Source organism: Convolutriloba macropyga, chromosome 1 (genome assembly GCF_964194025.1).
Source record: "Convolutriloba macropyga chromosome 1, txConMacr16.3, whole genome shotgun sequence".
Lineage (NCBI taxonomy): Eukaryota > Metazoa > Xenacoelomorpha > Acoela > Convolutidae > Convolutriloba > Convolutriloba macropyga.
The window spans coordinates 70,777,504-70,805,227 of record NC_134468.1 but is presented as its reverse complement, the minus strand read 5'-3'; the positions used below and the strand labels follow the sequence as shown (position 1 = coordinate 70,805,227).

The following is a 27,724-nucleotide window of genomic DNA, read 5'->3' as shown; positions in this document are numbered from 1 at the left end:
TTCATTTTTGACTTAACTACCAACTTTGAATAATTTGTGCATCGTACGTGAACTGAAGCCATGTCAACAGCTTGGAGGGCTGCTATGCTACCACTACACCAACGATGCTTAAAGTTTGCTATTTAGTTTGATGGCTAAAAGTTTGCATGGTACAGGACTCGTTTTAATGTCAACATCTTCTAAGACTGCTATGCTTTCATTGACACAGCAATCAATGCTTAAATTATGCCGTCACAATGAGTTTTTTATTTTGTTGAGAAATTTATCAGGCTGGTCGGACAATAAGTTTTAGTTAGCTATTTACAATTTATTTTTGGCTTAGCTACCAACTTTGAATAATGAGTTCATCGTACGGGAAGCGAACCCATGTCAACAGCTTGGAAGTCTGCTATGCTACCACTACACCAACGATGCTTGGAGTTTGCTATTTATTTCGATGAAAACAAGTATGCAACGTACGGGACTCGTTTTTTTGTCAACATCTTGTAAGACTGCTATGCTTTGATTGCAACAGCAATCAATGCTTAAATTATGCCGTCACTATGAGTTTTTTGTAATGTTGAGAAATTTATCAGGCCGTTCTGATAAAAAAGTTTAGTTAGCTAATTACAGTTTGTTTTTGACTTAACAAGCAACTTTGAATAATTTGTGCATCTTACGGGAATCGAAACCATGTCAACAGCTTGGAAGGCTACTATGCTACCACTACACCAACGATGCTTGGAGTTTGCTTTTTAATTCGATCAAAAAAAGTATGCAACGTACGGGACTTGTTTTAATGTCAACATCTTGTAAGACTGCTATGCTTTCATTGCAACAGCAATCAATGCCTAAATTATGCCGTCACTCTGAGTTTTTTGTAATGTTGAAATATTTATCAGGCTGTTCTGATAAAAAAATTTTGTTGGCTAACTACAATTTGTTTTTGGCTTAACCACCAACTTTGAATATTTTGTGCCTTGTACGGAAATTGAACCCATGTCAACAGCTTGGAAGGCTGCTATGCTACCACTACACCAACGATGCTGGGAGTTTGCTAGTTAATTCGATGAAAAAAAGTATGCAACGTACGGGACTCGTTTGAATGTCAACATCTTGTAAGACTGCTATGCTTTCATTGCAACAGCAAGCAATGCTTGATTTTTGCCGTCACAATGAGTTTTTTGTTTTGTTGAGAAATGTATCAGGCTGTTCTGATAAAAAAGTTTCGTTAGCTAACTACAATTCATTTTTGCCTTAACTACCAACTTTGATTAATTTGTGCATCGTACGTTAATTGAAGCCATGTCAACATCTTGGAGGGCTGCTATGCTACCACTACACCAACGATGCTTGAAGTTTGCTATTTAGTTTGATGACTAAAAGTTTGCATGGTACAGGACTCGTTTTAATGTCAACATCTTGTAAGGCTGCTATGCTTTCATTAAAACAGCAATCAATGCTTAAATCATGCCGTCACTATGAGTTTTTTGTTTTGTTGAGAAATTTACCAGGCTATTCTGATAAAAAGTTTTAGCTAGCTAATTACAATTTATTTTTGGCTTAGCTACCAACTTTGAATAATTTGTGCATCTTACGGGAATCGAACCCATGACAACAGCTTGTAAGGCTGCTATGCTACCACTACACCAACGATGCTTGGAGTTTGCTATTTAATTCGATCAAAAAAAGTATGCAACGTACGGGACTCGTTTGAATGTCAACATCTTGTAAGACTGCTATGCTTTCATTGCAACAGCAATCAATGCTTGATTTTTGCCATCACAATGAGTTTTTTGTTTTGTTGAGAAATGTATCAGGCTGTTCTGATAAAAAAGTTTTGTTAGCTAACTACAATTCATTTTTGCCTTAACTACCAACTTTGATTAATTTGTGCATCGTACGTTAATTGAAGCCATGTCAACATCTTGGAGGGCTGCTATGCTACCACTACTCCAACGATGCTTGAAGTTTGCTATTTAGTTTGATGACTAAAAGTTTGCATGGTACAGGACTCGTTTTAATGTCAACATCTTGTAAGGCTGCTATGCTTTCATTAAAACAGCAATCAATGCTTAAATTATGCCGTCACTATGAGTTTTTTGTTTTGTCGAGAATTTTACCAGGCTGTTCTGATAAAAAGTTTTAGCTAGCTAATTACAATTTATTTTTGGCTTAGCTACCAACTTTGAATAATTTGTGCATCGTACGGGAATCGAACTCATGTCAACAGCTTGGAAGTCTGCTATGATAGCACTACATCACAGATGCTTAGAGGTCGCTATTTAGTTCGATGAGAAAAAGTATGCGACCTACGGGACTCGTTTTAATGTCAACATCTTGTAAGACTGCTATGCTTTCATTGCAACAGCAATCAATGCTTAAATTATGCCGTCACTATGAGTTTTTTTGTTGAGAAATTTTTCAGGCTGTTCTGACGAAAAGTTTTAGTTAGCTAATTACAATTTATTTTTGGCTTCGCTACCAACTTTGAATACTTTGTGCATCGTACGGGAAGCGAACCCATGTCAACACCTTGGAAGGGTGCTATGCTTTCATTGCAACAGCAATCAATGCTTGAATTTTGCCGTCACAATGAGTTTCTTGTTTTGTTGAGAAATATATCAGGCTGTTCTGATAAAAAATTTTCGTTAGCTAACTACAATTCATTTTTGCCTTAACTACCAACTTTGAATAATTTGTGCATCGTTCGTTAATTGAAGTCATGTCAACATCTTGGAGGGCTGCTATGCTACCACTACACCAACGATGCTTGAAGTTTGCTATTTAGTTTAATGACTTAAAGTTTGCATGGTACAGGACTCGTTTTAATGTCAACATCTTGTAAGACTGCTATGCTTTCATTAAAACAGCAATCAATGCTTAAATTATGCCGTCACTATGAGTTTTTTGTTTTGTTGAGAAATTTACCAGGCTGTTCTGATAAAAAGTTTTAGCTAGCTAATTACAATTTATTTTTGACTTAGCTACCAACTTTGAGTAATTTGTGCATCTTACGTTAATTGAAGCCATGTCAACAGCTTGGAAGGCTGCTATGCTACCACTACACCAACGATGCTTGGATTTTGCTATCTAATTCGATGAGAAAAGTGTGCAACGTACGGGACTCGTTTTATTGTCAACATCTTGTAAGACTGCTATGCTTTCATTGCAACAGCAATCAATGCTTAAATTATGCCGTCACTATGAGTTTTTTTTGTTGAGAAATTTTTCAGGCTGTTCTGACGAAAAGTTTTAGTTAGCTAATTACAATTTATTTTTGGCTTCGCTACCAACTTTGAATACTTTGTGCATCGTACGGGAAGCGAACCCATGTCAACACCTTGGAAGGCTGCTATGCTTTCATTGCAACAGCAATCAATGCTTGAATTTTGCCGTCACAATGAGTTTCTTGTTTTGTTGAGAAATATATCAGGCTGTTCTGATAAAAAAGTTTCTTTAGCTAACTACATTTCATTTTTGCCTTAACTACCAACTTTGATTAATTTGTGCATCGTACGTTAATTGAAGCCATGTCAATATCTTGGAGGGCTGCTATGCTACCACTACACCAACGATGCTTGAAGTTTGCTATTTAGTTTGATGACTAAAAGTTTGCATGGTACAGGACTCGTTTTAATGTTAACATCTTGTAAGGCTGCTATGCTTTCTTTAAAACAGCAATCAATGCTTAAATTATGCCGTCACTATGAGTTTTTTGTTTTGTTGAGAAATTTACCAGGCTATTCTGATAAAAAGTTTTAGCTAGCTAATTAAAATTTATTTTTGGCTTAGCTACCAACTTTGAATAATTTGTGCATCTTACGGGAATCGAACCCATGTCAACAGCTTGTAAGGCTGCTATGCTACCACTACACCAACGATGCTTGGAGTTTGCTATTTAATTCGATCAAAAAAAGTATGCAACGTACGGGACTCGTTTGAATGTTAACTTCTTGTAAGACTGCTATGCTTTCATTGCAACAGCAATCAATGCTTGAGTTTTGCCATCACAATGAGTTTTTTGTTTTGTTGAGAAATGTATCAGGCTGTTCTGATAAAAAAGTTTTGTTAGCTAACTACAATTCATTTTGCCTTAACTACCAACTTTGATTAATTTGTGCATCGTACGTTAATTGAAGCCATGTCAACATCTTGGAGGGCTGCTATGCTACCACTAAACCAACGATGCTTGAAGTTTGCTATTTAGTTTTATGACTAAAAGTTTGCATGGTACAGGACTCGTTTTAATGTCAACATCTTGTAAGGCTGCTATGCTTTCATTAAAACAGCAATCAATGCTTAAATTATGCCGTCACTATGAGTTTTTTGTTTTGTTGAGAAATTTACCAGGCTGTTTTGATAAAAAGTTTTAGCTAGCTAGTTACAATTTATTTTTGGCTTAGCTACCAACTTTGAAGAATTTGTGCATCTTAGGGGAATCGAACCCATGTGAACAGCCTGGAAGGCTGCTATGCTACCACTACACCAACGATGCTTGGAGTTTGCTATTTAATTCGATCAAAAAAAGTATGCAACGTACGGGACTCGTTTGAATGTCAACATCTTGTAAGACTGCTAAGCTTTCATTGCAACAGCAATCAATGCTTAAATTATGCCGTCACTATGAGTTTTTTGTTTTGTTGAGAAATTTACCAGGCTATTCTGATAAAAAGTTTTAGCTAGCTAATTACAATTTATTTTTGACTTAGCTACCAACTTTGAGTAATTTGTGCATCTTACGTTAATTGAAGCCATGTCAACAGCTTGGAAGGCTGCTATGCTACCACTACACCAACGATGCTTGGATTTTGCTATTTAATTCGATGAGAAAAGTGTGCAACGTACGGGACTCGTTTTATTGTCAACATCTTGTAAGACTGCTATGCTTTCATTGCAACAGCAATCAATGCTTAAATTATGCCGTCACTATGAGTTTTTTTTGTTGAGAAATTTTTCAGGCTGTTCTGACGAAAAGTTTTAGTTTGCTAATTACAATTTATTTTTGGCTTCGCTACCAACTTTGAATACTTTGTGCATCGTACGGGAAGCGAACCCATGTCAACACCTTGGAAGGCTGCTATGCTTTCATTGCAACAGCAATCAATGCTTGAATTTTGCCGTCACAATGAGTTTCTTGTTTTGTTGAGAAATATATCAGGCTGTTCTGATAAAAAAGTTTCGTTAGCTAACTACATTTCATTTTTGCCTTAACTACCAACTTTGATTAATTTGTGCATCGTACGTTAATTGAAGCCATGTCAACATCTTGGAGGGCTTCTATGCTACCACTACACCAACGATGCTTGAAGTTTGCTATTTAGTTTGATGACTAAAAGTTTGCATGGTACAGGACTCGTTTTAATGTTAACATCTTGTAAGGCTGCTATGCTTTCATTAAAACAGCAATCAATGCTTAAATTATGCCGTCACTATGAGTTTTTTGTTTTGTTGAGAAATTTACCAGGCTATTCTGATAAAAAGTTTTAGCTAGCTAATTAAAATTTATTTTTGGCTTAGCTACCAACTTTGAATAATTTGTGCATCTTACGGGAATCGAACCCATGTCAACAGCTTGTAAGGCTGCTATGCTACCACTACACCAACGATGCTTGGATTTTGCTATTTAATTCGATCAAAAAAAGTATGCAACGTACGGGACTCGTTTGAATGTTAACATCTTGTAAGACTGCTATGCTTTCATTGCAACAGCAATCAATGCTTGATTTTTGCCATCACAATGAGTTTTTTGTTTTGGTGAGAAATGTATCAGGCTGTTCTGATAAAAAAAGTTTTGTTAGCTAACTACAATTCATTTTTGCCTTAACTACCAACTTTGATTAATTTGTGCATCGTACGTTAATTGAAGCCATGTCAACATATTGGAGGGCTGCTATGCTACCACTAAACCAACGATGCTTGAAGTTTGCTATTTAGTTTTATGACTAAAAGTTTGCATGGTACAGGACTCGTTTTAATGTCAACATCTTGTAAGACTGCTAAGCTTTCATTGCAACAGCAATCAATGCTTAAATTATGCCGTCACTATGAGTTTTTTGTTTTGTTGAGAAATTTACCAGGCTATTCTGATAAAAAGTTTTAGCTAGCTAATTACAATTTATTTTTGACTTAGCTACCAACTTTGAGTAATTTGTGCATCTTACGTTAATTGAAGCCATGTCAACAGCTTGGAAGGCTGCTATGCTACCACTACACCAACGATGCTTGGATTTTGCTATTTAATTCGATGAGAAAAGTGTGCAACGTACGGGACTCGTTTTATTGTCAACATCTTGTAAGACTGCTATGCTTTCATTGCAACAGCAATCAATGCTTAAATTATGCCGTCACTATGAGTTTTTTTTGTTGAGAAATTTTTCAGGCTGTTCTGACGAAAAGTTTTAGTTAGCTAATTACAATTTATTTTTGGCTTCGCTACCAACTTTGAATACTTTGTGCATCGTACGGGAAGCGAACCCATGTCAACACCTTGGAAGGCTGCTATGCTTTCATTGCAACAGCAATCAATGCTTGAATTTTGCCGTCACAATGAGTTTCTTGTTTTGTTGAGAAATATATCAGGCTGTTCTGATAAAAAAGTTTCGTTAGCTAACTACATTTCATTTTTGCCTTAACTACCAACTTTGATTAATTTGTGCATCGTACGTTAATTGAAGCCATGTCAACATCTTGGAGGGCTTCTATGCTACCACTACACCAACGATGCTTGAAGTTTGCTATTTAGTTTGATGACTAAAAGTTTGCATGGTACAGGACTCGTTTTAATGTTAACATCTTGTAAGGCTGCTATGCTTTCATTAAAACAGCAATCAATGCTTAAATTATGCCGTCACTATTAGTTTTTTGTTTTGTTGAGAAATTTACCAGGCTATTCTGATAAAAAGTTTTAGCTAGCTAATTAAAATTTATTTTTGGCTTAGCTACCAACTTTGAATAATTTGTGCATCTTACGGGAATCGAACCCATGTCAACAGCTTGTAAGGCTGCTATGCTACCACTACACCAACGATGCTTGGATTTTGCTATTTAATTCGATCAAAAAAAGTATGCAACGTACGGGACTCGTTTGAATGTTAACATCTTGTAAGACTGCTATGCTTTCATTGCAACAGCAATCAATGCTTGATTTTTGCCATCACAATGAGTTTTTTGTTTTGTTGAGAAATGTATCAGGCTGTTCTGATAAAAAAAGTTTTGTTAGCTAACTACAATTCATTTTTGCCTTAACTACCAACTTTGATTAATTTGTGCATCGTACGTTAATTGAAGCCATGTCAACATCTTGGAGGGCTGCTATGCTACCACTAAACCAACGATGCTTGAAGTTTGCTATTTAGTTTTATGACTAAAAGTTTGCATGGTACAGGACTCGTTTTAATGTCAACATCTTGTAAGGCTGCTATGCTTTCATTAAAACAGCAATCAATGCTTAAATTATGCCGTCACTATGAGTTTTTTGTTTTGTTGAGAAATTTACCAGGCTGTTCTGATAAAAAGTTTTAGCTAGCTAATTACAATTTATTTTTGGCTTAGCTACCAGCTTTGAAGAATTTGTGCATCTTAGGGGAATCGAACCCATGTCAACAGCTTGGAAGGCTGCTATGCTACCACTACACCAACGATGCTTGGAGTTTGCTATTTAATTCGATCAAAAAAAGTATGCAACGTACGGGACTCGTTTGAATGTCAACATCTTGTAAGACTGCTAAGCTTTCATTGCAACAGCAATCAATGCTTAAATTATGCCGTCACGATGAGTTTTTTGTATTGTTGAGAAATTTATTAGGCTGTTCTGACAAAAAGTTTTAGTTAGCTAATTACATTTTTTTTTGGCTTTGCTACCAACTTGATTAATTTGTGCGTCGTACGGGAATCGAAACCATGTCAACAGCTTGGAGGGCTGCTATGCTACCACTACACCAACGATGCTTGAAGTTTGCTATTTAGTTTAATGACTTAAAGTTTGCATGGTACAGGACTCGTTTTAATGTCAACATCTTGTAAGACTGCTATGCTTTCATTAAAACAGCAATCAATGCTTAAATTATGCCGTCACTATGAGTTTTTTGTTTTGTTGAGAAATTTACCAGGCTGTTCTGATAAAAAGTTTCAGCTAGCTAATTACAATTTATTTTTGACTTAGCTACCAACTTTGAGTAATTTGTGCATCTTACGTTAATTGAAGCCATGTCAACAGCTTGGAAGGCTGCTATGCTACCACTACACCAACGATGCCTGAAGTTTGCTATTTAGTTTGATGACTAAAAGTTTGCATGGAACAGGACTCGTTTTAATGTCAACATCTTGTAAGACTGCTGTGCTTTCATTGCAACAGCAATCAATGCTTAAATTATGCCGTCACTATGAGTTTTTTTGTTGAGAAATTTTTCAGGCTGTTCTGACGAAAAGTTTTAGTTAGCTAATTACAATTTATTTTTGGCTTCGCTACCAACTTTGATTACTTTGTGCATCGTACGGGAAGCGAACCCATGTCAACACCTTGGAAGGCTGCTATGCTTTCATTGCAACAGCAATCAATGCTTGAATTTTGCCGTCACAATGAGTTTTTTGTTTTGTTGAGAAATATATCAGGCTGTTCTGATAAAAAAAGTTTCGTTAGCTAACTACAATTCATTTTTGCCTTAACTACCAACTTTGAATAATTTGTGCATCGTTCGTTAATTGAAGTCATGTCAACATCTTGGAGGGCTGCTATGCTACCACTACACCAACGATGCTTGAAGTTTGCTATTTAGTTTAATGACTTAAAGTTTGCATGGTACAGGACTCGTTTTAATGTCAACATCTTGTATGACTGCTATGCTTTCATTAAAACAGCAATCAATGCTTAAATTATGCCGTCACTATGAGTTTTTTGTTTTGTTGAGAAATTTACCAGGCTGTTCTGATAAAAAGTTTTAGCTAGCTAATTACAATTTATTTTTGACTTAGCTACCAACTTTGAGTAATTTGTGCATCTTACGTTAATTGAAGCCATGTCAACAGCTTGGAAGGCTGCTATGCTACCACTACACCAACGATGCTTGGATTTTGCTCTTTAATTCGATGAGAAAAGTGTGCAACGTACGGGACTCGTTTTATTGTCAACATCTTGTAAGACTGCTATGCTTTCATTGCAACAGCAATCAATGCTTAAATTATGCCGTCACTATGAGTTTTTTGTAATGTTGAGAAATGTATCAGGCTGTTCTGATAAAAAAGTTTCGTTAGCTAACTACAATTCATTTTTGCCTTAACTACCAACTTTGAATAATTTGTGCATCGTACGTTAATTGAAGCCATGTCAACAGCTTGGAAGGCTGCTATGCTACCACTACACCAACGATGCTTGGAGTTTGCTATTTAATTCGATGAAAAAAGTATGCAACGTACGGGACTCGTTTGAATGTCAACATCTTGTAAGACTGCTATTCTTTCATTAAAACAACAATCAATGGTTAAATTATGCCGTCACTATGAGTTTTTTGTTTTGTTGAGAAATTTACCAGGCTGTTCTGATAGAAAAATAAGTTAGCTAATTACAATTCGTTTTTGGCTTAACTACCAGAATTGAATAATTTGTGCATCGTACGGGAGTCTAACCCATGTCAACAGCTTGGAAGGCTGCTATGCTACCACTACATCAACGATGCTTGAAGTTTGCTTTTTAATTCGATGAATAAAAGTATGCATCGTACGGGACTCGTTTTATTGTCAACATCTTATAAGACTGCTATGCTTTCATTGCAACAGCAATCAATGCTTAAATTATGCCGCAACTATGAGTTTTTTTGTAATGTTGAGAAATGTATCAGGCTGTTCTGATAAAAAAGTTTCGTTAGCTAACTACAATTCATTTTTGCCTTAACTACCAACTTTGAATAATTTGTGCATCGTACCTTAATTGAAGCCATCACAACAGCTTGGAAGGCTGCTATGCTACCACTACACCAACGATGCTTGAAGATTGCTATTTAGTTCGTTTATTAAAAATTTGCATCGTACGGGATCCTTTTTAATGTCAACACCTTGTAAGATTGCTATGCTTTCATTGCAACAGCAATCAATGCTCAAATTATGCCGTCACTATGAGTTTTTTGTTTTGTTGAGAAATTTATCAGGCTGTTCTGATAAAACGTTCTAGTTAGCTAATTACAATTTATATTTGGCTTAACTACCAGGATTGAATAATTTGTGCATCGTACGGGAGTCTAACCCATGTCAACAGCTTGGAAGGCTGCTATGCTACCACTACAACAACGATGCTTAAAGTTTGCTATTTAGTTCGACGAATAAAAGTATGCATCGCACGGGACTCGTTTTATTGTCAACATCTTGTAAGACTATTATGCTTTCATTGCAACAGCAGTCAATGGTTAAATTATGCCGTCACTATGAGTTTTTTGTTTTGTTGAGAAATTTACCAGGCTGTTCTGATAAAAAGTTCAGTTAGCTAATTACAATTTGTTCTTGGCTTAACTACCAACTTTGAATAAGTTGTGCATCGTACGTGCATTGAAGCCATGTCAACAGCTTGGAAGGCTGCTATGCTACCACTACACCAACGATGTTTGACGTTTGTAATTTAGTTCGACGAATAACAGTTTGCATCGTACGGGACTCGTTTTAATGTCAACGTCTTGTAAGACTGCTACGCTTTCATTTTAACAGCAATCAATGCTTAAATTATACTGTCACTATGAACGTTTTGTTTGGTTGAGAAATTTATCAGGCTATTCTGATCAAAAAACATTTAGTTAGCTAAATACAATTCATTTTTGCTTAACTACCAACTTTGATTAATTTTTGCATCGTACGTGAATCGAAGACATGTCAACAGCTTGGAAGGCTGCTATGCTACCACTACACCAACGATGCTTGAAGTTTGCTATTTAGATTGATGACTAAAAGTTTGCATGGTACAGGACTCTTTTTAATGTCAACGTCTTGTAAGACTGCAATGCTTTCATTAAAACAGCAATCAATGCTTAAATTATGCCGTCACTATGAGTTTTTTGTTTTGTCGAGAAATTTACCAGGCTGTTCTGATAAAAAGTTTTAGCTAGCTAATTACAATTTATTTTTGACTCAGCTAACAACTTTGAATAATTTGTTCATCTTACGGGAATCGAAACCATGTCAACAGCTTGGAAGGCTGATATGCTACCACTACACCAACGATGCTTGGAGTTTGCTATTTAATTCGATCAAAAAAAGTATGCAACGTACGGGACTCGTTTGAATGTCAACATCTTGTAAGACTGCTAAGCTTTCATTGCAACAGCAATCAATGCTTATATTATGCCGTCACTATGAGTTTTTTGTATCGTTGAGAAATTTATCATGCTGTTCCGATAAAAAAGTTTAGTTAGCTAATTACAGTTTGTTTTTCGCTTAACAACCAACTTTGAATAATTTGTGAATCGTACGGGAATCGAACCCATGTCAACAGCTTGGAAGTCTGCTATGCTACCACTACACCAACGATGCTTGGAGTTTGCTATTTAATTTGATGGGAAAAAGTATGCAACGTACGGGACTCGTTTTAATGTCAACATCTTGTAAGACTGCTATGCTTTAATTGCAACAGCAATCAATGCTTATATTATGCCGTCGCTATGAGTTTTTTGTTTTGTTGAGAAATTTATCAGGGTGTTCTGATAAAAATGATTAATTAGCTAATTACAGTTTGTTTTTGGCTTAACAACTAACTTTGAATAATGTGTGCATCTTACGGGAATCGAACCCATGTCAACAGCTTGGAAGGCTGCTATGCTACCACTACACCAACGATGCTTGGAGTTTGCTATTTAATTCGATGGGAAAAAATCATGCAACGTACGGGACTCGTTTTAATGTCAACATCTTGTAAGACTGCTATGCTTTCATTGCAACAGCAATCAATGCTTACATTATGCCGTCACTATGAGCTTTTTGTATCGTTGAGAAATTTATCATGCTGTTCTGATAAAAAAGTTTAGTTAGCTAATTACAGTTTGTTTTTCGCTTAACAACCAACTTTGAATAATTTGTGAATCGTACGGGAATCGAACCCATGTCAACAGCTTGGAAGTCTGCTATGCTACCACTACACCAACGATGCTTGGAGTTTGCTATTTAATTCGATGGGAAAAAGTATGCAACGTACGGGACTCGTTTTAATGTCAACATCTTGTAAGACTGCTATGCTTTAATTGCAACAGCAATCAATGCTTATATTATGCCGTCGCTATGAGTTTTTTGTTTTGTTGAGAAATTTATCAGGCTGTTCTGATAAAAAAGTTTAGTTAGCTAATTACAGTTTGTTTTTGGCTTAACAACCAACTTTGAATAATTTGTGGATCGTACGGGAATCGAATCCATGTCAACAGCTTGGAAGTCTGCTATGCTACCACTACACCAACGATGCTTGGAGTTTGCTATTTAATTCGATGGGAAAGTATGCAACGTACGGGACTCGTTTTAATGTCAACATCTTGTAAGACTGCTATGCTTTCATTGCAACAGCAATCAATGCTTAAATTATGCCGTCACTATGAGTTTTTTGTTTTGTTGAGAAATTTATTAGGCTGTTCTGACAAATAGTTTAAGTTAGCTAACTACAATTCATTTTTGCCTTAACTACCAACTTTGAATAATTTGTGCATCGTACTTTAATTGAAGCTATGTCAACAGCTTGGAAGGCTGCTATGCTACCACTACACCAACGATGTTTGGAGTTTGCTATTTAACTCGATGAAAAAAGTATGCAACGTACGGGACTTGTTTGAATGTCAACATCTTGTAAGACTGCTATGCTTTCAATAAAACAACAATCAATGCTTAAATTATGCCGTCACTATGAGTTTTTTGTTTTGTTGAGAAATTTACCAGGCTGTTCTGAAAAAAAGTTTAGTTAGCTAATTACAATTTGTTTTTGGCCTAACTACCAACTTTGAATAAGTTGTTCATCGTACGTGCATTGAAGCCATGTCAACAGCTTGGAAGGCTGCTATGCTACCACTACACCAATGATGTTTGACGTTTGCTATTTAGTTCGACGAATAAAAGTTTGCATCGTACGTGACTCGTTTTAATGTCAACGTCTTGTAAGACTGCTACGCTTTCATTTTAACAGCAATCATTGCTTAAATTATACCGTCACTATAAAGGTTTTGTTTGGTTGAGAAATTTATCAGGCTATTCTGATCAAAAAACATTTAGTTAGCTAATTACCTTTCATTTTTGCTTAACTACCAACTTTGATTAATTTTTGCATCGTACGTGAATCGAAGACATGTCAACGTACGGGACTTGTTTGAATGTCAACATTTTGTAAAACTGCTATGCTTTCATTGCAACAGCAATCAATGCTTAAATTTTGCCGTCACTATGAGTTTTTTTGTATTGTTGAGAAATTTATCAGGCTGTTCTGATAAAAAAGTTTAGTTAGCTATTTACAGTTTGTTTTTGGCTTAACAACCAACTTTGAATAATTTGTGAATCGTACGGGAATCGAACCCATGTCAACAGCTTGGAAGTCTGCTATGCTACCACTTCACCAACGATGCTTGGAGTTTGCTATTTAATTCGATGGATAAAGTATGCAACGTACGGAACTCGTTTGAATGTCAACATCTTGTAAGCCTGCTATGTTTTCATTGCAACAGCAATCAATGCTTAAATTATGCCGTCACTATGAGTTTTTTGTATTGTTGAGAAATTTATCAGGCTGTTCTGACAAAAAAGTTTAGTTAGCTAATTACAGTTTGTTTTTGGCTTAACAACCAACTTTGAATAATTTGTGCATCGTACGGGACTGGGTTGAATATCAACATCTTGTAGGGCTGCTATGCTTTCATTTCAACAGCAATGCTTGAATTGTGCCGTCACAATGAATTTTTGGTTTTGTTGAGAAATTTATCAGGCTGTTCTGAACAAAAGTATAGTTAGCTAATTACAATCTGTTTTTGGCTTAACTACCAACTTTGAATACTTTGGGCATCGTACGTTAATTGAAGCCGTGTCAACATCTTGGAGGGCTGCTATGCTACCACTACACCAACGATGCTTGAAGTTTGCTATTTAGTTTGATGACTAAAATTTTGCATGGTACTGGACTCGTTTTAATGTCAACATCTTGTAAGACTGCTATGCTTTCATTAAAACAGCAATCAATGCTTAAATTGTGCCGTCGCTATGAGTTTTTTGTAATGTTGAGAAATTTATCAGGCTGTTCTGATAAAAAAGTTTAGTTAGCTAAATACAGTTTGTTTTTGGCTTAACAACCAACTTTGAATAATTTGTGCATCGTACGGGAATCGACCCCATGTCAACACCTTGGAAGGCTGGCATGCTACCACTACACCAACGATGCTTGGAGTTTGCTATTTAATTCGATGAAAAAAAGTATGCAACGTACGGGACTCGTTTTAATGTCAACATCTTGTAAGACTGCTTTGCTTTCATTGCAACAGCAATCAATGCTTAAATTATGCCGTCACTATAAGTTTTTTGTTTTGTTGAGATTTATCAGGCTGTTCTGACAAAAAGTTTTAGTTAGCTAATTACAATTTATTTTTGGCTTAGCTTCCAACTTTGAGTAATTTGTGCATCGTACGGGAATCTAACCCATGTCAACAGCTTGGAAGGCTGCTATGCTACCACTACATAAACGTTGCTTAGTGTTTGCTATTTAATTCGATGAAAAAAAGTATGCAACGTACGGGACTCGTTTTATTGTCAACATCTTGTAAGACTGGTATGCTTTCATTGCAACAGCAATCAATGCTTAACTTATGCCGTCACTATGAGTTTTTTATAATGTTGAGAAATTTATCAGGCTGTTCTGATAAAAAAGTTTAGTTAGCTAAATACAGTTTGTTTTTGGCTTAACAACCAACTTTGAATAATTTGTGCATCGTACGGGAATCGACCCCATGTCAACACCTTGGAAGGCTGGCATGCTACCACTACACCAACGATGCTTGGAGTTTGCTATTTAATTCGATGAAAAAAAGTATGCAACGTACGGGACTCGTTTTAATGTCAACATCTTGTAAGACTGCTTTGCTTTCATTGCAACAGCAATCAATGCTTAAATTATGCCGTCACTATAAGTTTTTTGTTTTGTTGAGATTTATCAGGCTGTTCTGACAAAAAGTTTTAGTTAGCTAATTACAATTTATTTTTGGCTTAGCTTCCAACTTTGAGTAATTTGTGCATCGTACGGGAATCTAACCCATGTCAACAGCTTGGAAGGCTGCTATGCTACCACTACATAAACGTTGCTTAGTGTTTGCTATTTAATTCGATGAAAAAAAGTATGCAACGTACGGGACTCGTTTTATTGTCAACATCTTGTAAGACTGGTATGCTTTCATTGCAACAGCAATCAATGCTTAACTTATGCCGTCACTATGAGTTTTTTATAATGTTGAGAAATTTATCAGGCTGTTCTGATAAAAAAGTTTAGTTAGCTAATTACAGTTTGTTTTTGGCTTAACAACCAACTTTGAATAATTTGTGCGTCGTACGGGAATCGAACCCATGTCAACACCTTGGAAGGCTGCCATGCTACCACTACACCAACGATGCTTAGAGTTTGCTATTTAATTCGATGAAAAACTGTATGCAACGTACGGGACTCGTTTTAATGTCAACATCTTGTAAGACTTCTATGCTTTCATTGCAACAGCAATCAATGCTTAAATTATGCCGTCATTATGAGTTTTTTGTTTTGTTGAGAGATTTATCAGGCTGTTCTGACAAAAAGTTTTAGTTAGCTAATTACAATTTATTTTTGGCTTAGCTACCAACTTTGAGTAATTTGTGCATCGTACGGGAATCTAACCCATGTCAACAGCTTGGAAGGCTGCTATGCTACCACTACATAAACGATGCTTAGTGTTTGCTATTTAATTAGATGAAAAAAAGTATGCAACGTACGGGACTCGTTTTATTGTCAACATCTTGTAAGACTGCTATGCTTTCATTGCAACAGCAATCAATGCTTAAAATTTGCCCTCACTATGAGTTTTTGTAATGTTGAGAAATTTATAAGGCTGTTCTGATCAAAAAGTTTAGTTGGCTAAGTACAGTTTGTTTTTGGCTTAGCTACCAACTTTGAATAATTTGTGCATCGTACGGGAATCGAACCCATGTCAACAGCTTGGAAGGCTGCTATGCTACCACTACACCAACGATGCTTAGTGTTTGCTATTTAATTCGATGAAAAGAAGTATGCAACGTACGGGACTCGTTTTAATGTCAACATCTTGTAAGACTGCTATGCTTTCGTTGCAACAGCAATCAATGCTTAAATTATGCCGTCGCTATGAGTTTTTTGTAATGTTGAGAAATTTATCAGGCTGTTCTGATAAAAAAGTTTAGTTAGCTAATTACAAATTGTTTTTGGCTTAACAACCAACTTTGAATAATTTGTGCGTCGTACGGGAATCGAACCCATGTCAACACCTTGGAAGGCTGCCATGCTACCACTACACCAACGATGCTTGGAGTTTGCTATTTAATTTGATGAAAAAATGTATGCAACGTACGCGACTCGTTTTAATGTCAACATCTTGTAAGACTTCTATGCTTTCATTGCAACAGCAATCAATGCTTAAATTATGCCGTCATTATGAGTTTTTTGTTTTGTTGAGAGATTTATCAGGCCGTTCTGACAAAAAGTTTTAGTTAGCTAATTACAATTTATTTTTGGCTTAGCTACCAACTTTGAGTAATTTGTGCATCGTACGGGAATCTAACCCATGTCAACAGCTTGGAAGGCTGCTATGCTACCACTACATAAACGATGCTTAGTGTTTGCTATTTAATTAGATGAAAAAAAGTATGCGACGTACGGGACTCGTTTTATTGTCAACATCTTGTAAGACTGCTATGCTTTCATTGCAACAGCAATCAATGCTTAAAATTTGCCGTCACTATGAGTTTTTTGTAATGTTGAGAAATTTATAAGGCTGTTCTGATCAAAAAGTTTAGTTGGCTAAGTACAGTTTGTTTTTGGCTTAGCTACCAACTTTGAATAATTTGTGCATCGTACGGGAATCGAACCCATGTCAACAGCTTGGAAGGCTGCTATGCTACCACTACACCAACGATGCTTAGTGTTTGCTATTTAATTCGATGAAAAGAAGTATGCAACGTACGGGACTCGTTTTATTGTCAACATCTTGTAAGACTGCTATGCTTTCATTGCAACAGCAATCAATGCTTAAAATTTGCCGTCACTATGAGTTTTTTGTAATGTTGAGAAATTTATAAGGCTGTTCTGATCAAAAAGTTTAGTTGGCTAAGTACAATTTGTTTTTGGCTTAACCACCAACTTTGAATATTTTGTGCATCGTACGGTAATCGAACCCATTTCGACAGCTTGGAAGGCTGCTATGCTACCACTACATAAACAATGCTTAGTGTTTGCTATTTATTTCGATGAAAAAAAGTATGCAACGTACGGGACTCGTTTTATTGTCAGCATCTTGTAAGACTGCTATGCTTTCATTGCAACAGCAATCAATGCTTAAATTATGCCGTCACTATGAGTTTTTTGTAATGTTGAGAAGTTTATCAGGCTGTTTTGATCAAAAAGTTTAGTTAGCTAAGTACAATTTGTTTTTGACTTAACCACCAACTTTGAATAATTTGTGCATCGTACGGGAATCGAACCCATGTGAACAGCTTGGAAGGCTGCTATGCTACCACTACACCAACGATGCTTGGAGTTTGCTATTTAATATGATGGAAAAAAGTATGCAACGTACGGGACTCGTTTTATTGTCTACATCTTGTAAGACTGCTATGCTTTCATTGCAACAGCAATCAATGCTTAAATTATGCCGTCACTATGAGTTTTTTGTAATGTTGAGAAATTTATCAGGCTGTTCTGATCAAAAAGTTTAGTTGGCTAAGTACAATTTGTTTTGGGCTTAACCACCAACTTTGAATAATTTTTGCATCGTACGGGAATCGAACCCATGTCAACAGCTTGGAAGGCTGCTATGCTACCACTACACCAACGATGCTTGGAGTTTGCTATTTAATACGATGGAAAAAAGTATGCAACGTACGGGACTCGTTTTATTGTCAACATCTTGTAAGACTGCTATGCTTTCATTGCAACAGCAATCAATGCTTAAACTATGCCGTCACTATGAGTTTTTTGTAATGTTGAGAAATTTCTCAGGCTGTTCTGACAAAACGTTTAGTTGGCTAAGTACAGTTTGTTTTTGGCTTAGCTACCAACTTTGAATAATTTGTGCATCGTACGGGAATCGAACCCATGTCAACACCTTGGAAGGCTGCCATGCTACCACTACACCAACGATGCTTGGAGTTTGCTATTTAATTTGATGAAAAAATGTATGCAACGTACGCGACTCGTTTTAATGTCAACATCTTGTAAGACTTCTATGCTTTCATTGCAACAGCAATCAATGCTTAAATTATGCCGTCATTATGAGTTTTTTGTTTTGTTGAGAGATTTATCAGGCCGTTCTGATAAAAAGTTTTAGTTAGCTAATTACAATTTATTTTTGGCTTAGCTACCAACTTTGAGTAATTTGTGCATCGTACGGGAATCTAACCCATGTCAACAGCTTGGAAGGCTGCTATGCTACCACTACATAAACGATGCTTAGTGTTTGCTATTTAATTAGATGAAAAAAAGTATGCGACGTACGGGACTCGTTTTATTGTCAACATCTTGTAAGACTGCTATGCTTTCATTGCAACAGCAATCAATGCTTAAAATTTGCCGTCACTATGAGTTTTTTGTAATGTTGAGAAATTTATAAGGCTGTTCTGATCAAAAAGTTTAGTTGGCTAAGTACAGTTTGTTTTTGGCTTAGCTACCAACTTTGAATAATTTGTGCATCGTACGGGAATCGAACCCATGTCAACAACTTGGAAGGCTGCTATGCTACCACTACACCAACGATGCTTAGTGTTTGCTATTTAATTCGATGAAAAGAAGTATGCAACGTACGGGACTCGTTTTATTGTCAACATCTTGTAAGACTGCTATGCTTTCATTGCAACAGCAATCAATGCTTAAAATTTGCCGTCACTATGAGTTTTTTTGTAATGTTGAGAAATTTATAAGGCTGTTCTGATCAAAAAGTTTAGTTGGCTAAGTACAATTTGTTTTTGGCTTAACCACCAACTTTGAATATTTTGTGCATCGTACGGTAATCGAACCCATTTCGACAGCTTGGAAGGCTGCTATGCTACCACTACATAAACAATGCTTAGTGTTTGCTATTTATTTCGATGAAAAAAAGTATGCAACGTACGGGACTCGTTTTATTGTCAGCATCTTGTAAGACTGCTATGCTTTCATTGCAACAGCAATCAATGCTTAAATTATGCCGTCACTATGAGTTTTTTGTAATGTTGAGAAGTTTATCAGGCTGTTTTGATCAAAAAGTTTAGTTAGCTAAGTACAATTTGTTTTTGACTTAACCACCAACTTTGAATAATTTGTGCATCGTACGGGAATCGAACCCATGTGAACAGCTTGGAAGGCTGCTATGCTACCACTACACCAACGATGCTTGGAGTTTGCTATTTAATATGATGGAAAAAAGTATGCAACGTACGGGACTCGTTTTATTGTCTACATCTTGTAAGACTGCTATGCTTTCATTGCAACAGCAATCAATGCTTAAATTATGCCGTCACTATGAGTTTTTTGTAATGTTGAGAAATTTATCAGGCTGTTCTGATCAAAAAGTTTAGTTGGCTAAGTACAATTTGTTTTGGGCTTAACCACCAACTTTGAATAATTTTTGCATCGTACGGGAATCGAACCCATGTCAACAGCTTGGAAGGCTGCTATGCTACCACTACACCAACGATGCTTGGAGTTTGCTATTTAATACGATGGAAAAAAGTATGCAACGTACGGGACTCGTTTTATTGTCAACATCTTGTAAGACTGCTATGCTTTCATTGCAACAGCAATCAATGCTTAAACTATGCCGTCACTATGAGTTTTTTGTAATGTTGAGAAATTTCTCAGGCTGTTCTGACAAAACGTTTAGTTGGCTAAGTACAGTTTGTTTTTGGCTTAGCTACCAACTTTGAATAATTTGTGCATCGTACGGGAATCGAACCCATTTCAACAGCTTGGAAGGCTGCTATGCTACCACTACACCAACGATGCTTGGAGTTTGCTATTTAATTCGATGAAAAAAGTATGCAACGTACGGGACTCGTTTTAATGTCAACATCTTGTAAGAGTGCTATGCTTTCATTGCAACAGCAATCAATGCTTAAATTATGCCGTCACTATGAGTTTTTTGTTTTGTTGAGAAATTTATTAGGCTTTTCTGACAAAAAGATTTAGTTAGCTAATTACAATTTATTTTTGGCTTAGCTACGAACTTTGAATAATTTGTGCATCGTACGGGAATCGAACCCATGTCAACAGCTTGGAAGGCTGCTATGCTACCACTACACCAACGATGCTTATGGTTTGCTATTTAATTCGATGAAAAAAAGTATGCAACGTACGGGACTCGTTTTATTGTCAACATCTTGTAAGACTGCTATGCTTTCATTGCAACAGCAATCAATGCTTAAATTATGCCGTCACTATGAGTTTTTTGTATTGTTGAGAAATTTATCAGGCTGTTCTGATAAAAAAGTTTAGTTAGCTAATTACAGTTTGTTTTTGGCTTAACAACCAACTTTGATTAATTTGTGCATCGTACAGGAATCGAACGCATGTCAACAGCTTGGAAGGCTGCTATGCTACCCCTACACCAACGATGCTTGGAATTTGCTGTTTAACTCGATGAAAAAAAGTATGCAACGTACGGGACTCGTTTTAATGTCAACATCTTGTAAGCCTGCTATGCTTTCATTGTAACGGCAATCAATGCTTAAATTATGCCGTCACTATGAGTTTTTTGTATTGTTGAGAAATTTATCAGGATGTTCTGATAAAAAAGTTTAGTTAGCTAATTACAGTTTGTTTTTGGCTTAACAACCAACTTTGATTAATTTGTGCATCGTACAGGAATCGAACGCATGTCAACAGCTTGGAAGGCTGCTATGCTACCACTACACCAACGATGCTTGGAGTTTGCTATTTAATTCGATGAAAAAAGTATGCAACTTACGGGACTCGTTTTAATGTCAACATCTTGTAAGACTGCTATGCTTTCATTGCAACAGCAATCAATGCTTAAATTATGCCGTCACTATGAGTTTTTTGTTTTGTTGAGAAATTTATTAGGCTTTTCTGACAAAAAGATTTAGTTAGATAATTACAATTTATTTTTGGCTTAGCTACGAACTTTGAATAATTTGTGCATCGTACGGGAATCGAACCCATGTCAACAGCTTGGAAGGCTGCTATGCTACCACTACACCAATGATGCTTATGGTTTGCTATTTAATTCGATGAAAAAAAGTATGCAACGTACGGGACTCGTTTTATTGTCAACATCTTGTAAGACTGCTATGCTTTCATTGCAACAGCAATCAATGCTTAAATTATGCCGTCACTATGAGTTTTTGTAATGTTGAGAAATTTATCAGGCTGTTTTGATCAAAAAGTTTAGTTAGCTACGTACAATTTGTTTTTGACTTAACCACCAACTTTGAATAATTTGTGCATCGTACGGGAATCGAACCCATGTCTACAGCTTGCAAGTCTGCAATGCTACCACTACACCAACGATGCTTAGTGTGTGCTATTTAATTCGATGAAAAGAAGTATGCAACGTACGGGACTCGTTTTAATGTCAACATCTTGTAAGCCTGCTATGCTTTCATTGCAACGGCAATCAATGCTTAAATTATGCCGTCACTATGAGTTTTTTGTATTGTTGAGAAATTTATCAGGCTGTCTGATAAAAAAGTTTAGTTAGCTAATTACAGTTTGTTTTTGGCTTAACAACCAACTTTGATTAATTTGTGCATCGTACAGGAATCGAACGCATGTCAACAGCTTGGAAGGCTGCTATGCTACCCCTACACCAACGATGCTTGGAGTTTGCTGTTTAACTCGATGAAAAAAAGTATGCAACGTACGGGACTCGTTTTAATGTCAACATCTTGTAAGCCTGCTATGCTTTCATTGTAACGGCAATCAATGCTTAAATTATGCCGCCACTATGAGTTTTTTGTATTGTTGAGAAATTTATCAGGCTGTTCTGATAAAAAAGTTTAGTTAGCTAATTACAGTTTGTTTTTGGCTTAACAACCAACTTTGATTAATTTGTGCATCGTACAGGAATCGAACGCATGTCAACAGCTTGGAAGGCTGCTATGCTACCACTACACCAACGATGCTTGGAGTTTGCTATTTAATTCGATGAAAAAAGTATGCAACTTACGGGACTCGTTTTAATGTCAACATCTTGTAAGACTGCTATGCTTTCATTGCAAAAGCAATCAATGCTTAGATTATGCCGTCACTATGAGTGTTTTGTTTTGTTGAGAAATTTATGAGGTTGTTCTGACAAAAAGTTTTAGTTAGCTAATTACATTTTATTTTTGGCTTTGCTACCAACTTGATTAATTTGTGCATCGTACGGGAATCGAAACCATGTCAACAGCTTGGAAGGCTGCTATGCTAGCACTACACCGACGATGCTTGAAGTTTGCTATTTAGTTTGATGACTAAAAGTTTGCATGGTACAGGACTCGGTTTAACGTCAACATCTTGTAAGACTGCTATGCTTTCATTGCAACAGCAATCAATGTTTAAATTATGCTGTCGCTATGAGTTTTTTGTAATGTTGAGAAATTTATCAGGTTGTTCTGATAAAAAAGTTTAGTTAGCTAATTACAGTTTGTTTTTGGCTTAACAACCAACTTTGAATAAGTTGTGCTTCGTACGGGAATCGAACCCATGTCAACACCTTGGAAGGCTGCTATGCTACCACTAAGCCAACGATGCTTGGAGTTTGCTGTTTAATTCGATGAAAAAAAGTATGCAACGTACGGGACTCGTTTGAATGTCAACATCTTGTAAGACTGCTATGCTTTCATTAAAACAACAATCAATGCTTAAATTATGCCGTCACTATGAGTTTTTTGTTTTGTTGAGAAATTTACCAGGCTGTTCTGATAAAAAGTTTAGTTAGCTAATTACAGTTTGTTTTTGGCTTAACAACCAACTTTGAATAATTTGTGCATCGTACGGGAATCGAACCCATGTCAACAGCTTGGAAGTGTGCTATGCTACCACTACACCAAAGATGCTTGGAGTTTGCTATTTAATTCGATGAAAAAAAGTATGCAACGTACGGGACTCGTTTTAATGTCAACATCTTGTAAGACTTCTATGCTTTCATTGCAACAGCAATCAATGCTTAAATTACGCCGTCACTATGAGTGTTTTGTTTTGTTGAGAAATTTATCAGGCTGTTCTGACAAAAAGTTTTAGTTAGCTAATTACATTTTATTTTTGGCTTTGCTACCAACTTGATTAATTTGTGCATCGTACGGGAATCGAAACCATGTCAACAGCTTGGAAGGCTGCTATGCTAGCACTACACCGACGATGCTTGAAGTTTGCTATTTAGTTTGATGACTAAAAGTTTGCATGGTACAGGACTCGGTTTAACGTCAACATCTTGTAAGACTGCTATGCTTTCATTGCAACAGCAATCAATGTTTAAATTATGCTGTCGCTATGAGTTTTTTGTAATGTTGAGAAATTTATCAGGTTGTTCTGATAAAAAAGTTTAGTTAGCTAATTACAGTTTGTTTTTGGCTTAACAACCAACTTTGAATAAGTTGTGCTTCGTACGGGAATCGAACCCATGTCAACACCTTGGAAGGCTGCTATGCTACCACTACGCCAACGATGCTTGGAGTTTGCTGTTTAATTCGATGAAAAAAAGTATGCAACGTACGGGACTCGTTTGAATGTCAACATCTTGTAAGACTGCTATGCTTTCATTAAAACAACAATCAATGCTTAAATTATGCCGTCACTATGAGTTTTTTGTTTTGTTGAGAAATTTACCAGGCTGTTCTGATAAAAAGTTTAGTTAGCTAATTACAGTTTGTTTTTGGCTTAACAACCAACTTTGAATAATTTGTGCATCGTACGGGAATCGAACCCATGTCAACAGCTTGGAAGTGTGCTATGCTACCACTACACCAAAGATGCTTGGAGTTTGCTATTTAATTCGATGAAAAAAAGTATGCAACGTACGGGACTCGTTTTAATGTCAACATCTTGTAAGACTTCTATGCTTTCATTGCAACAGCAATCAATGCTTAAATTACGCCGTCACTATGAGTGTTTTGTTTTGTTGAGAAATTTATCAGGCTGTTCTGACAAAAAGTTTTAGTTAGCTAATTACATTTTATTTTTGGCTTTGCTACCAACTTGATTAATTTGTGCATCGTACAGGAATCGAACGCATGTCAACAGCTTGGAAGGCTGCTATGCTACCACTACACCAACGATGCTTGGAGTTCGCTATTTAATTCGATGAAAAAAAGTATGCAACGTACTGGACTCGTTTTAATGTCAACATCTTGTAAGACTGCTATGCTTTCATTGCAACAGCAATCAATGCTTAAATTATGCCGTCACTATGAGTGTTTTGTTTTGTTGAGAAATTTATCAGGCTGTTCTGACAAAAAGTTTTAGTTAGCTAATTACATTTTATTTTTGACTTTGCTACCAACTTGATTAATTTGTGCATCGTACGGGAATCGAAACCATGTCAACAGCTTGGAGGGCTGCTATGCTACCACTACACCAACGATGCTTGAAGTTTGCTATTTAGTTTGATGACTAAAATTTTGCATGGTACAGGACTCGGTTTAACGTCAACTTCTTGTAAGACTGCTATGCTTTCATTGCAACAGCAATCAATGCTTAAATTATGCTGTCGCTATGAGTTTTTTGTTTTGTTGAGAAATTTACCAGGCTGTTCTGATAAAAAGTTTAGTTAGCTAATTACAGTTTGTTTTTGGCTTAACAACCAACTTTGAATAATTTGTGCATCGTACGGGAATCGAACCCATGTCAACAGCTTGGAAGCCTGCTATGCTACCACTACACCAAAGATGCTGGGAGTTTGCCATTTAATTTGATGAAAAAAATTATGCAACGTACGGGACTCGTTTTAATGTCAACATCTTGTAAGACTGCTATGCTTTCATTGCAACAGCAATCAATGCTTAAATTATGCCGTCACTATGAGTGTTTTGTTTTGTTGAGAAATTTATCAGGCTGTTCTGACAAAAAGTTTTAGTTAGCTAATTACATTTTATTTTTGGCTTTGCTACCAACTTGATTGATTTGTGCATCGTACGGGAATCGAAACCATGTCAGCAGCTTGGAGGGCTGCTATGCTACCACTACACCAACGATGCTTGAAGTTTGCTATTTAGTTTGATGACTAAAAGTTTGCATGGTACAGGACTCGGTTTAACAGCAACATCTTGTAAGACTGCTGTGCTTTCATTGCAACAGCAATCAATGCTTTAATTATGCTGTCGCTATGAGTTTTTTTGTAATGTTGAGAAATTTATCAGGCTGTTCTGATAAAAAAGTTTAGCTAGCTAATTACAGTTTGTTTTTGGCTTAACAACCAACTTTGAGTAATTTGTGCATCGTACGGGAATCGAACCCATGTCAACACCTTGGAAGGCTGCTATGCTACCACTACGCCAACGATGCTTGGAGTTTGCTGTTTAATTCGATGAAAAAAAGTATGCAACGTACGGGATTCGTTTGAAGGTCAACATCTTGTAAGACTGCTATGCTTTCATTGCAACAGCAATCAATGCTTAAATTATGCCGTCACTATGAGTTTTTTGTTTTGTTGAGAAATTTACCAGGCTGTTCTGATAAAAAGTTTAGTTAGCTAATTACAGTTTGTTTTTGGCTTAACAACCAACTTTGATTAATTTGTGCATCGTACAGGAATCGAACGCATGTCAACAGCTTGGAAGTCTTCTATGCTACCACTACACAAGAGATGCTTGGAGTTGGCTATTTAATTCGATGAAAAAAAGTATGCAACGTACGGGACTCGTTTTAATGTCAACATCTTGTAAGACTTCTATGCTTTCATTGCAACAGCAATCAATGCTTAAATTATGCCGTCTTTATGAGTGTTTTGTTTTGTTGAGAAATTTATCAGGCTGTTCTGACAAAAAGTTTTAGTTAGCTAATTAAATTTTATTTTCGGCTTTGCTACCAACTTGATTAATTTGTGCATCGTACAGGAATCGAACGCATGTCAACAGCTTGGAAGGCTGCTATGCTACCACTACACCAACGATGCTTGGAGTTTGCTATTTAATTCGATGAAAAAAGTATGCAACGTACGGGACTCGTTTTAATGTCAACATCTTGTAAGCCTGCTATGCTTTCATTGCAACGGCAATTAATGCTTAAATTATGCCGTCACTATGAGTTTTTTGTATTGTTGAGAAATTTATCAGGCTGTTCTGATAAAAAAGTTTAGTTAGCTAATTACAGTTTGTTTTTGGCTTAACAACCAACTTTGAATAATTTGTGCATCGTACGGCAATCGAACCCATGTCAACAGCTTGGAAGCCTGCTATTCTACCACTACACCAACGATGCTTGGAGTTTGCCATTTAATTCGATGAAAAAAGTATGCAACGTACGGGACTCGTTTTAATGTCAACATCTTGTAAGACTGCTATGCTTTCATTGCAACAGCAATCAATGCTTAAATTATGCCGTCACTATGAGTGTTTTGTTTTGTTGAGAAATTTATCAGGCTGTTCTGACAAAAAGTTTTAGTTAGCTAATTACATTTTATTTTTGGCTTTGCTACCAACTTGATTAATTTGTGCATCGTACGGGAATCGAAACCATGTCAACAGCTTGGAGGGCTGCTATGCTACCACTACACCAACGATGCTTGAAGTTTGCTATTTAGTTTGATGACTAAAAGTTTGCATGGTACAGGACTCGGTTTAACGTCAACATCTTGTAAGACTGCTATGCTTTCATTGCAACAGCAATCAATGCTTAAATTATGCTGTCGCTATGAGTTTTTTGTTTTGTTGAGAAATTTACCAGGCTGTTCTGATAAAAAGTTTAGTTAGCTAATTACAGTTTGTTTTTGGCTTAACAACCAACTTTGAATAATTTGTACATCGTACGGGAATCGAACCCATGTCAACAGCTTGGAAGCCTGCTATGCTACCACTACACCAAAGATGCTTGGAGTTTGCCATTTAATTTGATGAAAAAAATTATGCAACGTACGGGACTCGTTTTAATGTCAACATCTTGTAAGACTGCTATGCTTTCATTGCAACAGCAATCAATGCTTAAATTATGCCGTCACTATGAGTGTTTTGTTTTGTTGAGAAATTTATCAGGCTGTTCTGACAAAAAGTTTTAGTTAGCTAATTACATTTTATTTTTGGCTTTGCTACCAACTTGATTAATTTGTGCATCGTACGGGAATCGAAACCATGTCAACAGCTTGGAGGGCTGCTATGCTACCACTACACCAACGATGTTTGAAGTTTGCTATTTAGTTTGATGACTAAAAGTTTGCATGGTACAGGACTCGGTTTAACAGCAACATCTTGTAAGACTGCTATGCTTTCATTGCAACAGCAATCAATGCTTAAATTATGCTGTCGCTATGAGTTTTTTGTTTTGTTGAGAAATTTACCAGGCTGTTCTGATAAAAAGTTTAGTTAGCTAATTACAGTTTGTTTTTGGCTTAACAACCAACTTTGAATAATTTGT

The 27,724-nt window shown here is 36.4% G+C and overlaps 1 protein-coding gene and 34 non-coding genes across 46 annotated transcripts in view; 1 reads left to right on the top strand and 34 right to left on the bottom strand.

Moving 5' to 3' along the window:
* LOC142342119 (cilia- and flagella-associated protein 46-like) overlaps positions 1-27,724 on the top strand; it is a 754,419-nt gene that overhangs the window by 659,720 nt on the left and 66,975 nt on the right. The window lies entirely within an intron of this gene.
* On the bottom strand, positions 1,568-1,638 carry Trnav-uac (transfer RNA valine (anticodon UAC)). Its single transcript has one exon. It is a non-coding gene; the product is annotated as a tRNA-Val (tRNA).
* Positions 3,796-3,866, bottom strand: Trnav-uac (transfer RNA valine (anticodon UAC)). Its single transcript has one exon. It is a non-coding gene; the product is annotated as a tRNA-Val (tRNA).
* On the bottom strand, positions 5,521-5,591 carry Trnav-uac (transfer RNA valine (anticodon UAC)). Its single transcript has one exon. It is a non-coding gene; the product is annotated as a tRNA-Val (tRNA).
* Trnav-uac (transfer RNA valine (anticodon UAC)) lies at positions 6,942-7,012 on the bottom strand. The gene has a single exon. It is a non-coding gene; the product is annotated as a tRNA-Val (tRNA).
* On the bottom strand, positions 7,555-7,625 carry Trnag-ucc (transfer RNA glycine (anticodon UCC)). Its single transcript has one exon. It is a non-coding gene; the product is annotated as a tRNA-Gly (tRNA).
* On the bottom strand, positions 9,583-9,653 carry Trnag-ucc (transfer RNA glycine (anticodon UCC)). The gene has a single exon. It is a non-coding gene; the product is annotated as a tRNA-Gly (tRNA).
* Positions 10,196-10,266, bottom strand: Trnag-ucc (transfer RNA glycine (anticodon UCC)). The gene has a single exon. It is a non-coding gene; the product is annotated as a tRNA-Gly (tRNA).
* Positions 10,808-10,878, bottom strand: Trnag-ucc (transfer RNA glycine (anticodon UCC)). Its single transcript has one exon. It is a non-coding gene; the product is annotated as a tRNA-Gly (tRNA).
* Trnag-ucc (transfer RNA glycine (anticodon UCC)) lies at positions 11,726-11,796 on the bottom strand. Its single transcript has one exon. It is a non-coding gene; the product is annotated as a tRNA-Gly (tRNA).
* Trnag-ucc (transfer RNA glycine (anticodon UCC)) lies at positions 15,506-15,576 on the bottom strand. The gene has a single exon. It is a non-coding gene; the product is annotated as a tRNA-Gly (tRNA).
* Positions 15,812-15,882, bottom strand: Trnag-ucc (transfer RNA glycine (anticodon UCC)). The gene has a single exon. It is a non-coding gene; the product is annotated as a tRNA-Gly (tRNA).
* Positions 16,117-16,187, bottom strand: Trnag-ucc (transfer RNA glycine (anticodon UCC)). The gene has a single exon. It is a non-coding gene; the product is annotated as a tRNA-Gly (tRNA).
* Positions 16,423-16,493, bottom strand: Trnag-ucc (transfer RNA glycine (anticodon UCC)). The gene has a single exon. It is a non-coding gene; the product is annotated as a tRNA-Gly (tRNA).
* Positions 16,729-16,799, bottom strand: Trnag-ucc (transfer RNA glycine (anticodon UCC)). Its single transcript has one exon. It is a non-coding gene; the product is annotated as a tRNA-Gly (tRNA).
* Positions 17,035-17,105, bottom strand: Trnag-ucc (transfer RNA glycine (anticodon UCC)). Its single transcript has one exon. It is a non-coding gene; the product is annotated as a tRNA-Gly (tRNA).
* Trnag-ucc (transfer RNA glycine (anticodon UCC)) lies at positions 17,647-17,717 on the bottom strand. Its single transcript has one exon. It is a non-coding gene; the product is annotated as a tRNA-Gly (tRNA).
* On the bottom strand, positions 17,953-18,023 carry Trnag-ucc (transfer RNA glycine (anticodon UCC)). Its single transcript has one exon. It is a non-coding gene; the product is annotated as a tRNA-Gly (tRNA).
* Positions 18,258-18,328, bottom strand: Trnag-ucc (transfer RNA glycine (anticodon UCC)). The gene has a single exon. It is a non-coding gene; the product is annotated as a tRNA-Gly (tRNA).
* On the bottom strand, positions 18,564-18,634 carry Trnag-ucc (transfer RNA glycine (anticodon UCC)). The gene has a single exon. It is a non-coding gene; the product is annotated as a tRNA-Gly (tRNA).
* Positions 18,870-18,940, bottom strand: Trnag-ucc (transfer RNA glycine (anticodon UCC)). Its single transcript has one exon. It is a non-coding gene; the product is annotated as a tRNA-Gly (tRNA).
* On the bottom strand, positions 19,483-19,553 carry Trnag-ucc (transfer RNA glycine (anticodon UCC)). Its single transcript has one exon. It is a non-coding gene; the product is annotated as a tRNA-Gly (tRNA).
* Positions 19,789-19,859, bottom strand: Trnag-ucc (transfer RNA glycine (anticodon UCC)). Its single transcript has one exon. It is a non-coding gene; the product is annotated as a tRNA-Gly (tRNA).
* Trnag-ucc (transfer RNA glycine (anticodon UCC)) lies at positions 20,094-20,164 on the bottom strand. The gene has a single exon. It is a non-coding gene; the product is annotated as a tRNA-Gly (tRNA).
* Positions 20,399-20,469, bottom strand: Trnag-ucc (transfer RNA glycine (anticodon UCC)). The gene has a single exon. It is a non-coding gene; the product is annotated as a tRNA-Gly (tRNA).
* On the bottom strand, positions 21,011-21,081 carry Trnag-ucc (transfer RNA glycine (anticodon UCC)). The gene has a single exon. It is a non-coding gene; the product is annotated as a tRNA-Gly (tRNA).
* Trnag-ucc (transfer RNA glycine (anticodon UCC)) lies at positions 21,316-21,386 on the bottom strand. The gene has a single exon. It is a non-coding gene; the product is annotated as a tRNA-Gly (tRNA).
* Positions 21,621-21,691, bottom strand: Trnaa-ugc (transfer RNA alanine (anticodon UGC)). Its single transcript has one exon. It is a non-coding gene; the product is annotated as a tRNA-Ala (tRNA).
* Positions 22,232-22,302, bottom strand: Trnag-ucc (transfer RNA glycine (anticodon UCC)). The gene has a single exon. It is a non-coding gene; the product is annotated as a tRNA-Gly (tRNA).
* Trnag-ucc (transfer RNA glycine (anticodon UCC)) lies at positions 24,368-24,438 on the bottom strand. Its single transcript has one exon. It is a non-coding gene; the product is annotated as a tRNA-Gly (tRNA).
* Trnag-ucc (transfer RNA glycine (anticodon UCC)) lies at positions 24,673-24,743 on the bottom strand. The gene has a single exon. It is a non-coding gene; the product is annotated as a tRNA-Gly (tRNA).
* Positions 25,283-25,353, bottom strand: Trnag-ucc (transfer RNA glycine (anticodon UCC)). The gene has a single exon. It is a non-coding gene; the product is annotated as a tRNA-Gly (tRNA).
* Positions 25,590-25,660, bottom strand: Trnag-ucc (transfer RNA glycine (anticodon UCC)). The gene has a single exon. It is a non-coding gene; the product is annotated as a tRNA-Gly (tRNA).
* On the bottom strand, positions 26,200-26,270 carry Trnag-ucc (transfer RNA glycine (anticodon UCC)). The gene has a single exon. It is a non-coding gene; the product is annotated as a tRNA-Gly (tRNA).
* On the bottom strand, positions 26,809-26,879 carry Trnag-ucc (transfer RNA glycine (anticodon UCC)). Its single transcript has one exon. It is a non-coding gene; the product is annotated as a tRNA-Gly (tRNA).